This window comes from Colletes latitarsis, chromosome 3 (assembly GCF_051014445.1).
Source record: "Colletes latitarsis isolate SP2378_abdomen chromosome 3, iyColLati1, whole genome shotgun sequence".
NCBI classification, from domain to species: Eukaryota; Metazoa; Arthropoda; class Insecta; order Hymenoptera; family Colletidae; genus Colletes; species Colletes latitarsis.
This window is the reverse complement of record NC_135136.1, coordinates 41,454,212-41,465,863: the sequence shown is the minus strand read 5'-3', so window position 1 is coordinate 41,465,863 and position 11,652 is coordinate 41,454,212.

Genomic DNA, 11,652 nt, shown 5'->3' with positions numbered 1-11,652 from the left:
CCCCCGCTTCACGTTCCCCAGCTCGTACCCGGAGGGTCTCTTCGTGCTGCAAAAGTCTCGGCGAGACTGTTTCGCTGAAATTGCTGCCGCTGACCGAAAAGGATCCGCCGCCGGGAAACTCGTACCATCGAACGAATTCGACGTCTCCCTTTTTCCGGGCAGCCGTTAACCGCGATGGCTGCCGAACTTCGAACCGGACGCTCGGATCGTTTCTATCCCCCCAAAGATGGCCACGGAGTCGGGACACCGAGATAAACAAATTCTCGTCCGTTGCTCGTTGATCGAAGATTAAAGTTGACCGTAGTCTGATCTTAATCGAATTTATGTATGTAAGAAGTTCACGTTTTCTGGTTTTAAAGCACCTAAGGAAGGGAAACGTTACGCTGGACGAGCACACGTTTATTCTCTGTTGAAACGGATGGCCAATTAGGGGAATAACGATATTATATATATTTTTCGAAGTAAATTCTGTAAAGGACACCTTCCTTTTCCACTCGCGAATAAAGATAAGGCTCCTAGCTTGCGGATCGAAAGTTCGATCCTGTGCTTTCGAGGAATGGGAGTTTCGGTGGACAACATTTATTGGCTGCGAGTGTTCCCTTGCTTTTCAGATACGGTGAGAGTATACGTCGCGCGATGGGAGAACAGATTTCGATAGTTGGGGAAGTATTGTTCTTGCGGATAAAGCTCGAAAGCCACCGGTGCGCAGTGGATCGAGGGATAGGGATGCACGATAGCTGAAACAGTGGCTAATTGAAATACTTTGTCAGGAATTTGGTGGTTGACGTCGATCCTGCAGTCTACCGAATAATTTAGTCTACCGAAACTTTGAAAGCTTGTTGCATTGTCGGAACAGTGGCGCAGAACGTTTAGAAAAGAAGACTGTCGATGCTACGCCCAATGAAAGATCAAGTATATAATTTTTAACTGCTCGATTTCAAAGTCTGTCTTCTTCAAAATATACTTGAACGATTTCAAATACGAAAACCGCGCTGTTTATCGAAAGTAAAACTTTGTCTCTGGGGGGGATCTATTTTGGGGTCCAAATACATAGAAACGATGCTCACGCGGATCTCAACAATTTCCCACGACTATCCGGAGCAGCTTTGGCTCTTCTTCGCGTGCTCCAAATTACTTTCGAGCACTCGTGTCGCATGGAATGGCAAAGATAAAATCTCGTACGGAACGCACGGTCCAGAAGGGATCGGTTTCAGCGATACCGGGTCCTCTGCAGCTTCTATCCCCTTGGATTGGGTTCGACTCGAGAATGGCCGCCGCTCGAGCTAACGACAAAAGCTACGAGACTTGGAGACTGTGTGCTCGATGGAGCCGAGAACCGCGCGTACGAGGCCACGCTAAGATGGCTGCACGCTCGTAATGGCGCGTGTGTGAGTCCCTGTGTCCGTGAATAAGACGGCCGTGACTCCGCCATTGGCGTCCAACAAGTGACTCCAAACCAAATCGTGCGTGGCTACTCCGATACTCGACGATATTTACAAAATAAGTGCAATATCCGCTCTTTGTGTACGTTGTAACTAAATGGTTAATTTTCTCTATTTTTATCTGTTCCATTCGTCAACGTTCGACGTAGAATTATTTATTCAAAAGTTGAAATACAGAAGGCAACAATTCGACGTGACAATGCAGCTAATTTTATAATCATTTTCTTAAACCAGAAAAATGGCATCAGGAGTAAACAAATAATTCTCGAATCGAGGATTCGATGGAGTTTGCTCTATGATTTTTCGAAGCGAAAGAATGGAATGGTCGGGGAACCCTCGTCATTCCCACGATAGCGATATCTTTTTCGCGTTGGCCATTCTGGTACAGCCTGACCGCGGAAAGTAATCGCTGCCCTTTTTTGGTTCGCGCGGCGTAGACCCCGAGGGACCGAGAAATCACCGTCGAGTGCATATTTTACGGTTTAATACAATGTACGCGCGGCAGTTAAGTTAACGTTAATTTACGATCGGATAGCGACCCTCTCGCGAACAACGAAAAGGTGGGGGGGGGGGGGGGGGGGGTGAAGAGAATGAGAAAAAGTATCAGCGCGGCGATGTTAAGCGAAAGTGACGGAACGATACCGCGCGCATCACCGATAAACATTAACGCTAATTGCACGGCGAATCGTTATTTTCCGAAGGGAAAGTTTGATGGCCGGGGACGCTCGTAAAATAAACTGGACGCTTAGCGCGCCTTGAGGTATTGCAAAATTAATTAAGAGCGTCGTCGCGGCGCGCTCGTCCCGAAAGCACGATGCGAATCGACGGGATAATGGCGGGCGTAACGGGCCGATTACGTGACGCAAACTTTATCGTTTCCTTTCGTAACGCGAACGAGAGAGACGCGTCGCTGTCGCGTCAACACGTAGTCGATAAAACGTATTGGGAACTCGACGCGTGTACATACGTCTTTTCCGTCGAGCACGAGTCGAGAAGGATGTCGCGTGTGCCCGATGGAAAACGGAATTTAGGACAATCGGCGTGCACGAAGGGAACCGGACAAGACACGGGGAAAGGTTCCTCGAGGTCTCTCCGAGACTCTAAGTTATCGTTCTCCGGCGAAGGTCGCCGCAGTACCGATTCACAGCGAACGATAATGGCGCGTTCGGCGACGTTGAAGGTTTTAAGATGGAAGTGCACTCAAGAGGAGAGTGGACTTAATCGAATTCAATATCAATCGCGTTATTTATGCAACGGTATCGCAGATTGTCGTACGCAAGAGACCGGCATACCACCGACGGGCCATTAAAGTCGATCCGTACGCGACGCCCTATCTCTGCGGTTCGAATTTCGCGGCATTAATAACGCGAGATTATCCGGCGTTCTACAGCCCATGAACAACGTGCAGTTTATTTTTTAAAATAACTGGCAACCGTCGGGCAATGCACGGTTACTTAACTGATTTAGTTCTCGATAGATACTTCAATAAATCTACGGTTTGGGCCTCATGGGTGGCCGTGATTTGTATTACATATTATTGTCCAGAAGTAAATTCTGAAAATTTCCTCTCGTATCGTGAAAAACAGAGGTTTCGGGAGCTGCATGGAGTTTCATAGATCGGTATGGTCGCTCAGCGAAGATGAAGGATAAGTGGGCTCAACGCGAGCCGAGCGACGCTTGGAAGCTTAGGTTCGAAATCGATTTTTGAAACAAATTTTGGCTCGTGACGGGGAACGTGTTTCGTGCGACGGCCAGAAGCGATCGAGACGAAGGTTGGATGAAGCAGAGAAATCCAATGAAGTCCTATGGAAGGATAAATCGAAGAATAATGAAAAATGATACATCAAGAACGAACTAAAATATAAAATCAAACCACGCGATTAAAAATCAGTACAGACTGAGAATTATTGCGAGAAACTACAACGTGCTGGTTACTGCAACCTAAGGCTGGACTTAACAATAGTAAGAGAATACATACGCAAGAGAACGAAGCTAGAGATCTCGATCGTGCTCAAACCGTCGAACGAAGCGAGTCTAGACAAGCGCGGTAAAGTATCTGGGAAGTTACGTGCCCCCGAAGTTAGATTGAAAGACAATGACATTTCGCGAAAGAGAAACCTGTCGAAAACAATGTCCTCGGTTTCCCGAATCGTTTCCTTGCAGCGAGCAAACACCGGAAATCCTGAACGGATCGCGCGCGGCACGTACAATCGGAGGAGGAGCGGGAGGAAAACATTAATCCAGAGAGTAGGAAGCGTACGTGAAGGGAAAGTCACTCACCAAGATCGGAGAGCGGCGATATCCATGCCGAACGATCGCAATCGGTGCTTGGCAGCAACGACACAGAACAACGCACAACACTTGGAGGCGAACAAGACTCTCGTACCGTGGAACTCCGTGTATCCGATTCCCTGTTGATGACTATTTTTTTTTGAAATTGTCGGTGTTGTTTTTGGGATCGCGAATTTCCCGCGTCGACGGAGGGATTGGAGCGTCGGCGCGCCACGCTTGGAAGAGAAACTTCACTGACGGAACGACAGAAGCCAGAGGAACAAGCCCCGCGAGCCGCCGCGGATAAGTATTCGACCCGTACACGCGCACACAAAGATCCGAAGAACTAATAAACCAAGAAGATAGCGGTATTCGAGCCGCGACCCCGCGTGGCGTGACCCCTCGTCGGGACGGCGACGGTGTCACGCGTGTGTCGGACGTGGGACTAGAAATAATTGCGACTCACAGCTGTCGGGAGGCCTCTTCTTGGCGTTGCTTTAATTTCAGACGTCCGCCGTGCGGGATTTAATTGGACCGGGAGTTTCGAGGCCACGGACGAGGGAGAGACACTTTGTTCCCGGCTGCGTAGCGGAACATAATTCGTCGAGGATTTGGGGTCACCCGGTGCCTGACGATTGGAGAATACCCGGGGATGCCTCCGCCAATCCGAACGTTACCGTGGAATTTATTCGTGGCGGGCAAATTCGAGGGAACTTCGCGCGCGGCGCTACACCGGATCACGTGGTCGCGGACATCGCTGTTCGAATGACAGAACCTACCGGGACACTGAGGAATTTATATGCATCAGTTAGGAATCTATATACGCGCGTTCCGCTCGATGCGGCAAACTCGAGCGAACGGTTCGCGGCACACGACTCTCGATCACGTGGTCGACGCCATGTTTGAAAGACAAAGTTCAGGGTCGCGGTGACAGACGCCAGAGCACCGTATACGGAATCTATACGAGTCTCGAGACGTTTGTACCTACAAACCCCCAATAGTAGCATCGTACAAACGTTCTTTATCGTTACCTGAAGTGTAGCTCCGTTTGTGGGTTTTCCAATGTGAAACCACACACCACTGCAAACACTTCGCAGCACTGAAATGCATCACCAATCGTAAACACACATCGCTGCAAACGCGAACAAACGCGCGAGTCTCGACTGCGCAGTTGGCGGCAGGATGTTCGATCACGTGGTCCCGGGTAAGACACGTTCGGCCATGTTTGGAGCAGATCGATAGGAAACTCGTGCAAACCGGAGAACTCGCGGGAACACGGTGGACCCGGATGCGTATGAGGCAGCGTGTTTCGTAGACAAACTTCGTCGACGGAATGACGGTAGCGCGGCGTGACGAGGCACATACCGGCCTAAACTCTGTCACAGAGACGCCGACAGACAGAGGCGGACGGGACGAGAGGCCCGGAGACGAGCTCCGGACTCGAGGAGGGCTGATTACCCCTTTACGAGGAGCCAAGGTCTCGGGACGGACGTTAGGTGGATAGTTACTCAGGGACGCGTCACCTTGCGTCCTCGTCTTAAAAACACCTAATAACTGCGCCCCTTTTTTCCTGACCCCCCGGTTCGCCCCTCTAGATTACCTGGACGAGGACAGGGAGAAAAAAAGGAGCCTCGTATAATTCTGAATGCCGGCGTCGAGGCTCGGGTTGGCCGTTAACCCTTCGCGAGGCTCGAAGGACGTTCGGGGAGGCCTTTTCGAGCATCGTTGCGTGTACGGAAGCAAGGGTTGCTGTTCGCTACGGTGGTTGGACGCTCGGCCTTGACGCGCCGCGACCGCCGTAAAACGCACAAAACAACCCTTTTTCTCGGTTAGACGGAGGATCCGACGCCCCGCGACCTTGGCCGCCGCAAGGGTTCTGCCTTTTTTCTCCCTTGCGGGGCTCGAGGTCGCGTTGGGGTTGTTAAAAATTTAGAGGATCGCTCGGAACGGGCAGTATACATTCTCTCGCGTGACGTTTCGACGAGATCGCGCGGAACCACGGAACGAAAGAAGTTGCAGGACCTTCGAAACCTTACGATCTTTCTGAAAGTTCGATTAGATTTATGGAGAAAAATCCGCAAACGTTCAACCGGAACGCGCGAACATCGAAACTAAGTTTGTACCAACAGCCATTTTGGTCAGAGTTGCGTGTCTGCTGTTTAAAATAAAATTCCTGCGCGGATAGTAACCTAACGAATTGATAGATGGACAACTTTCGTTCTAAATTTAAATTTTATATTTATGGACGAACCCCCTCGACGATCAATGAAATTTTAATCCACGACGTACGCTCGCGTTACCCTCTACTATATACCATACTCGATCGTAAAACGGATAAAATCAATCCTTGTAAATTTCACTGTGAAAATTTTACGAGATTTGCATTTCTTACGAGTGCTTCTAACAGCTCTGTGGATTCAGCCACTCCGTTGTTCGATCGGAGCATTAATTAATTCGCGGTCGTTCGTACAACCAAGATACAATATCTGATTCGAAAGATAGTGTAAAATTGTTGCAATAACGGTTTTTGTTGCACGGCTGTAATGATCTCGCCGCGACGCGCCACCGCTGTTGCGACAAAATTTAATGTTGCAAGATCACGTTTCCAATGAGGTATTCTCTATAAATAAATTACACGGTGGAATTAAAAGCAACTTTAACGCGAACACAAATTCTGTAATTGCTAGTAAAACACGGAACGACCGTCTTTTATATGTTTGTTCTTCTGTTGCTTGGCAAATTGATGTACAAAGTGTCGTCCAAGGATTATTTCGCACTTCAACTGTCATGGGGGGAATGTAACTTAATAATTGTAAATTATTAATTACTTCTTCTACGCTAAAACAGCAGAACTTGTAGTTTGATTCATAAAAATAGCGTTATCACCCAATTTTTCATGTTAAAATCAACCGAGTATGAAATGTAGAGCTGCAAAATCAGAAATAAACTGATAATTCTGATTCGAACTTTGAAATCCGCGACGCATAATGGGTTTCGCGGAAGACGTAATCCTCCTGCGTCATCGCGCGAAGCTTCGGCCAAAATAAACGCAATCTTCGCGTCGAAACATTTCGAATACGGAGCAATTTACGATACTGACATCTGAATAATCATTTTTTATAGAATTCCTAACGAGCCCACTATTTTGATAAAAAATGCCACGCGAGTTCTTCGTCGATCCGACAGGAAAATAAACGTTTCCAAAATTTATCGCCATTGTACTCTGGAAAATAATAAATATTGTGGTCGCAGTTAGTGATCTGTCAGATTAAGATTCAGAGTGCAATAATTACTATATCTAGCATTCTTGGATTCCATTAATATTACTTTATTTCTTTCTTCTTTTCACACAGTTTTGTTTTTAGAAAGAAAGCCACAATAATCAACGAAAGCTCGCCTGAAATTTGGACCAATTTTCTCTATCGACTACCCGAAGTATCAATTTCTCCCATGGTCCATTTAAGACCCTGAAAGAAAATTAATATCGGCGCGACTAGGAACGTAAACCTCGAGTGGAATTTCGCCCTAAATTCGGAGCAATTTAATATATCGACTACTCGAAGTTCTTCTAAAACTAAACTTTGCAAAATTATTGCCTCTCCATCGAGAGATCTTCGGTTAACCGTACGCCTGTGCTCGAAAACTCGTCTCGCGGTATCGATTTCTCGAAGAATTAATTTTTCGTACGGATTCCTCTATTTTCTTTCCTCGAACGGAAACTAACCTCTGAAAAATTGTAAATTATCTCCGTCGTGGCAACGAACGGGAGGCCCTGACGCAAAGGTCGAGTCGCTAAGAGATGGCTTTATCTCCGTCTCGTCTGAAAGCGAATTCCTCGCAGCGATTCTTTTTTCTCGAGCTGAAAAATTATTCGTTCCAATTTGCATGAGCACGGAGGACAGATCGTAATTTACCCTTGTTAGCGAGTATCCTTGATGCCTCCTCCGGCAAGGATCGCGCAAAAGAGGTAGCGACGTTGCGACAAGGTCGCTCGGTATTCTTAGAGCCCGGTCGCGTCCATCGAAAAAGCTACGGGTTCCGTCTTTTTACCTGACGCACCGAGGAACGAGTTAAAGAAACGAACGAAATGGGGGAAAATCCTAGTCGAAACGAGCGAACGACAGCGAACGGTTCGCGAGGGAAAATGCGTGGAAACGTCACTCGTTCTTTGGCGTTTCTTTCGTCGTAACGCGCGAGACTGACTCATCTGCATAACGAATAATTACTTCGCGTCGAAGTCGTAAACTTGGTAAAACAGGAAGAATTAATTTATGGAACACGTGTCGAACCGCGAGAGTCTCGTTTCCATTAATGCGTGTTCGAGTCGGGATTTATAAAATTTCCGAGCATTCGGTTCTTGAAATTTGGTTACTTTCATTATTTTTAAATATATTAAATTGGAAAGTAGGGGGGCAATTGGCCACTTTGGGGAAGTGAAACCTTCAATTAAAATTTAATCGTTCGATCGAATAAATTGCCGTTATTGGCTGTGCGTGTCTTCGAATGATATTTTAGTGGTGTCTGGTAAAGGACGGTCGAATTTGAGGCAGTAAGAGCTGGCCGTCGGCTCGAAACGTCGGAACATTATCTTCCGTGTGCGTTCGAATCACGAATCGCAGTGACTCCTGAACGCACTCCGTTTTGCGGCACGATTTACAACCGGTTGATAGTTTGTGTGTGCAGTCGCCGGTTTTATGCGAGCGTTTCAAATGGGAGATAAACATAAAGAGGCCTTTTACGGCACCATCAAATAAACAACTTGACTCCTCCTTCCGGTGGGCGCCTATCCTTTGCCCTCCACCCTGCCACGCCGATCGTTTCGAGATTTTCGACGCGTCGGATCGAACGGTGCTCGCAAATCTGCTCCACTTTTATTCCTCTTATCGAAATCACGGAACTTCCGGTCTAAGAGCGCTCGAGGAACGCTGGAGGCCGTAGAAATTCGGAGCAACCGTTGGGAAGGTAATTAAGTTGACTGCTTAATCGTAATTATAGACTAAAGTAATTTTGTTTTCATAAAAGATCGCGAAAGAATCGATAGGTTAAACGGAGTACAAGCTGCGAATTTGTCGAGTACGTTTTGAAGGTACTTTAGCGAAACAAGGTCGATAGAGGGACTTTACTATCAGACACGGTATTAAAACTAGCTTCGAAGCGAACGCAAGTACTCTCATTCATATTCATAACGTAATTTCCTTTTCCCCGGAAACTTCGTGTGTCTTTGAGAATTGAACAAGGCCGGGAAGATTAAAAAATATGTTAATTTGCTATCCTACGGGGTAAACGAAGGCGAAGGCAGTGAATAATTGGGGTGGCGAGTGTCGCGCGAAAAGTCTACGGAATTTTTGTAATTAATATTTAATCGAGTCTCGAAAGCATCGTCGGCGCAAAATTTATTTTAAAACTCGAGCATCGACGCTACTATAAATTTTTATGGGTTGCTCGAAATCAGTTGCCAGAGTAGAAAAATCTCGCTCCACGTTCGAAACGACGCAAGGTGCGTTAATTAGACCGCTATTAATTATCTCTAGATCTGACTTATCCGAGTAATTCTCTTATCAACCGTTCATCCCCTTTAACGTCGCGACCAAGTTCCGACCGCGGCCATGTTCGTGTCTCGTCCGGAGGTCTTGAAAATCGGATAACCGGAGTATTTATTCGATCGTGGAATTAATTAATTGCTTCCTGGGCACACGCGTGACACGGTTAGGAGTATTTAAATACACGTGAATTACGGCCAGACCATTAAGTACAGGTAGGACGCCTTAATTGTGGGGCGCGACATATGGTACGATTGTAATAACATGCCTCAACGTATCTTGCATTTTATGCAATACACACGTAACGTACACCGGAATAAGAAAAAATGTACGTGCAAACATATGCTCGTTGCGACCTTGTTCGCAAGTTATGGCTTGTTTTGTGTCGCAATAGCTGCTTATCTACCTTCAGGGAAATTGCTCCGAGTGACCATCTCCAGTTTCAATTCAGAGGTCCTATCGAGTCGCGTATCGACTGTGTATCGATCGTATATCGAGTTGTATGCGATTGCATCATCGAACGTAACCTGGGTACTAACTGTTTCGTCCATAATACAACACGTAATATTGCCTACAAATGCATTTTCCTGCAGAAAACACAGAATTGCACTATTCTACAGTCTGATTGGTGTTTTATCCCCCTGTTAGTATAAATAAAGGTTCTACTAAGACACGGTGGCATGTCCAAAGGAATTAAATGAAATCCCAGGGAGATTATTCCGTCAAAGTAGCCAACTTTCGACGATGTTAGGTTCCCAAAATATAATGCTAAGCACACGATGTATTACGGAAGTTTTGGTTGAATTTTCCGCCCGATAGAAGTATCGATGGATCGTTTTCCGTACGACACGAGAATTCGCGAGAAGGACACCGCGAGCGCGAGGATGATCGACGTCACGCGATCGCCTCGTTCGTCGGGCGTAAATTGAAGGAACGTTACTCTGAAGATTGTGTGACTCACCTGGTGTGGACGATGGATAGGCCGCGGTGGTTCACGTCGAAGGGCGCAGCCGAGGAACGAGACGTAGGTACGTATAAGTACGTAGGTACTAAGGGCGGCCATGTCGAGCGCGGAATTCCAGCGTCGCGACGCTAGTCGGGCACGCGGCCCCAAAGTATCGACCGGCGTGCTGGCACAGCTCCGAGGAATCGAGAGAGACCGCGATTCAGGCTTGGGAGTGGGGCGAGGGGGGGTGAGTCGCGGAGGAGGAGGGGACGGAAGCACGAAGACCGAAGGGTGGGAAGCAGGAGGGTGCGTTAGCCACCACGCCCAACCCCCGGCTAGCGATTCGAACCCCTATCTTCCTTCTGCAACCCCCCGTCGAGAGAGCCACCCTGCCACCCCGGCCACATTACCATATATTTCCTTTTATATCCTTTTCCGAACTGCTCTGCCCCTCGTGCCGCAGTCTCCACCGCCTGTCTCTCTGCCCCCCTCTCCCTCGTCGACCCCACAGCAGCGATCTCTGTTCCTTTCGTCTCTTCTCGCTTCGTCGCCCCCGCGATTTTTCGACCCTCCACCCTCCGCGCTGAGAATTCACCGCTCGGAATCTACGAGCCCCGCAGCCCGCTCCGGGCCGCTCTCGCCTTTTATCGGTTGCCGGAGATTAGGTCGATCGGTTCCTCGAGTTCTCGCGCGATCCTCCCGCTTCGATCCTACTTTTTCTCCCAGGAATGATTTCGACGCCGCGTTCGGCCGACACGCGAGAATCCTCTGTTCCGGTCAAGGCTGTCGACTAGCCTTAGACAAAGAAGCCATAAGCCTTTGCCAGAATATGAGTGTTATCCATTACAACTCTTCCCCAAAATTAGTTCTCTCAAACGAACGTCAGACGATGATCTTCTTGATCACGTCGAACGATCTTGGTCCACTTCGGTCCAGATATCCCCCCGAATTTAACACGCTCGTTTCCAGTGGATCCTCCCGATCCGAAGTAGACCTATCGGTAGATCTATTTACATGTGCGATCTCCCAGTTAATCGACGATCTCCTTGGCCTTTCTGGCGGAACTACTCGCCCCTAGACACTCTTTCTATCCTTTATTCGTGACGTTTATTCTAAAATTATACGAATCGATAGGTCCGGGAACGTACGGAGAATAACAAACACGTTCGAGCAATTTTATCCGCGACACGTAACGGAATAAAAAGAACGATTATTTTTCGAAGCCACCTGAAATTCCGCGTGGGAAGGCGGGCTCGACGCGTTCGGGGGCGATTTTTTTCACGATCGCTGATAAGTTTACAATTTCGCTAACGACGCCCAGCTCCCCGCTGCGTCCGAGCCTTCGAGCACCGGACGCGTTCGCGTGATCACAGAGTCGCGTAAATTCTGCCGTGTAATCGTGTCGTTAATGCGTCGAGGTGTTTTTTACTGTCCGCGTCAGAATCGAAGGTCC